We start from the raw sequence: 2,830 nt of genomic DNA, 5'->3' as shown, positions 1-2,830 counted from the left end.
AAACAAACCCTCCCCAGTTCCTCCCCACCCCCAACCCCCTCCATTCCCCATAAGCAGCTTATATAAGCCCAGTTCTCTTAAGCAGCTTAGCCAAACCTCTGCTGACTCAAGCCCAGAGCCTGGAATATTGGGGGAAGGGGGCCACCTTTGCTCCCGTTCCCCGTTGATCTCCAAATGGGAGGAAGTTCTTAGCAAATGGAGGGAACCCCCTCAAAGCTCATCTAGCCAGCCTGAGCTCTGAGCCACCCCCAGAGAGAAGAGTACAAGCAAAGCCAGGAAGAGGGTGTGGCAGGTGCATTTGGGGGTGTGCACGGGGGAAAGGGAGTCCTCAGGCCCAGAAGAGGAACCAGGAACACTGATGGCGGTCGCCGAGGAAGCTTGCTTATCAGGGCCTGATCCAACCCTCACTTCTCCTGCGCAGTAATCTCAAGTGCTCAGGGAGGCCCTGGCAATATACTGAAAGGAGCAGTGGCCGGTCTGGTGCTGTCGGCTTGCACGCCATCACATCCTCCCCCATAGAGGCCCGGAAATCACCCTCCAGGCCCCTGGGCCACCTCCTATTCCTCTGGGGCAGGAAGAGGAAGTGAATGTAAAGTCCTTCTCTCTTCCCCAAAACCTGGGGCGGCCCCCTCCAGGAAGCCCTCCTGGTAGCCTCCTGGCTCCCTAGGGTCCAGCAGGGCTTGGGGGAGAGGCCTGATCCCTGGCCTGTCCACCACAGTCCATAGTGGGGAGAGAGGAGGAATGCAAGGGGGCAGCCCTTACCTCACCCCGGACACACCTTATTTTCACAGAAAGTAAACACCAGTCCAAAGATGCAGAAAGAAGGTACAGGGCACAAAGAGAAGAGGTGGCAGAACTGGGAGCAGAATCCGAGCTGCCCAACTCCAGCTCCCAGGAAAGCCCTTCCTTCTTCTCCACATTCTCCGCTCTTGGAGCCTCTCCTCTCATGCGGGAGTAAGTTCTTACAGTCTGCCCTCAGTCTCTTCTACGGCACCTTGAATTATCAGCCCTTTTGTCCTTAGAGGAAGTGAGGGAAGTGGGATGCCCGTGGTTCAGAACGCTGCACCCACGCCCTGCCTTCTGCCAAGGGAAGGATGAAGCCTGAGACCCAGGGTAAGGCCAGATAAAGGCGCAGAGGGGCTGAAGGCTCAGAACACAACTGCCCCCTTTCCCTCTGCCACAAATAGCTTCCTAAGCTGGATTCAGGGCTGGTAATCCGGGAGGGGCAAACCTCAGACCTGTGCGATTAGGGTCAAAAGAGACCAGGAGGTGCCAGGGTAGAGATCCCTGGAACCCAGTTCTCAGCTTCTATAGAGGAAAGGGTTCCCATGAAGCCCCTTTCCCTGGTCATCCCTCAGGGATGCCCCATCTCTAATGGCTATGAATCTCCTCCAAATTAGGAGACACACGGCAGTACACGGGCTGGAAGCCCCTAGAGTTGCAAAATAACCTCTAAAGTTACGGAAGACCCAGACAGGCCAGCCTGACCTCCAAACATCCTGTAAGTTCTGCCCCCATTCTAAATGCTGCTGTTGCCAGTTACAGCTCAATTGGCGCTCACATCAGACTGGTCCAGGCTCCCTCCCTCCATTGGTGTCTGCTTGGGCAAGGCAGCTCAGCGCTCTGCCTGGGGGCCCAGCCAAGAATGGTTGCTGCCTGGCTCAGAGAGGAGAGAGAAGCTGGTCCCCCAAGGACCCAGATGCACAGGCCTAGACCTGCCATGACGGTCCCCTCCACGGCGCTGTCTGGCAGCTTCGGGCTCCGCTGCTCCTGCAACTCCAGAGCTCAGGTCCACTCCAGCACCTGCCCCCCACCACTACCGCAGAGGGGTCCTAAGAGTTGCTCTCACAGAGGGAGCCTGGGCAGGATCACTGATGAATGAAGCTAAGGTAGAGGGCCACTCTCTCTCCAAACGCCCCTATTCTTTGAGGCTCCGCCACTGCCTCTGCCATGAGGCTTCCTCGCCCTTGTTCCCTGCCTGTGGTAACCTCCTCCCCTGCCCTGAATGCCCAGTTGTCTGCCTCCAGACAGCAGCCATAAGCAGTCCTGTGGGGCCCTCAGTACTATTGACAAAAGAGCCCTATTTACAGAGCATGCACAGCATGCCAGGCGCTATGCAAAATCAGAAAATTAGTTTTCACAACAGCCCTATAAAGTAGGCGCCATTATCCCCATTTTACAGATGAACACGCTCAGAGAGATGAAATTACCTGCCCAAGGTCACACAGCCAATTACATGGCATAGCTGGGACTTCAACCCAGGCAGTTCAGCTCAGAAACTCAACCACAGTGGAGACTAGGCCTCCCGGAAGAAGACAGGCTAAGGGGGCGGAGGGGGGCATTAACCTACTCCCTTGAGAGGGCCCAGAGCCAACCCACTTAAGCTTCCTGCCCAGGTCCTTTCCTGGGGTTGGAGGATGGCCCCAGACTTCCTGGGAGACCCAGAGTGAGGGCATTTAATGGTCAGGGAGACTGGAGGGTCTTAATGTCACCTAAGTAGCTCAGCCTCCGCCTAGGCTCCAGGGCGCGGCCTGAGGACGGACGGCACTCAGCACCCATCCTCATTATTGCACAGAAAAGCCTCAAAGGGCTCTGAAGACTCCATGGGTAAGGGGTCACAGTTGCAGCTGCTGCCCCACCTCCACCATGGGAAAGGGGGATGGCCTCCTCAGAAAGGAAGGAGTAGGGTGAAAATAAATGTCTAAAGGGAAAAGAGGCGGGCACAAGGAGAGCAAGGGAAGAGGGGACATGGAGATCTCAGGCTCGGAGGCAGAAGGGTAGGGAACTCAAGCGAGGGGCACCCGGGTGGGGGAGGGGAGGCGGGGGTAGG

The sequence above is a fragment of the Ailuropoda melanoleuca genome, chromosome 13 (genome assembly GCF_002007445.2).
Source record: "Ailuropoda melanoleuca isolate Jingjing chromosome 13, ASM200744v2, whole genome shotgun sequence".
Classification (NCBI taxonomy): Eukaryota; Metazoa; Chordata; class Mammalia; order Carnivora; family Ursidae; genus Ailuropoda; species Ailuropoda melanoleuca.
This window is presented reverse-complemented; position numbering follows the sequence as displayed.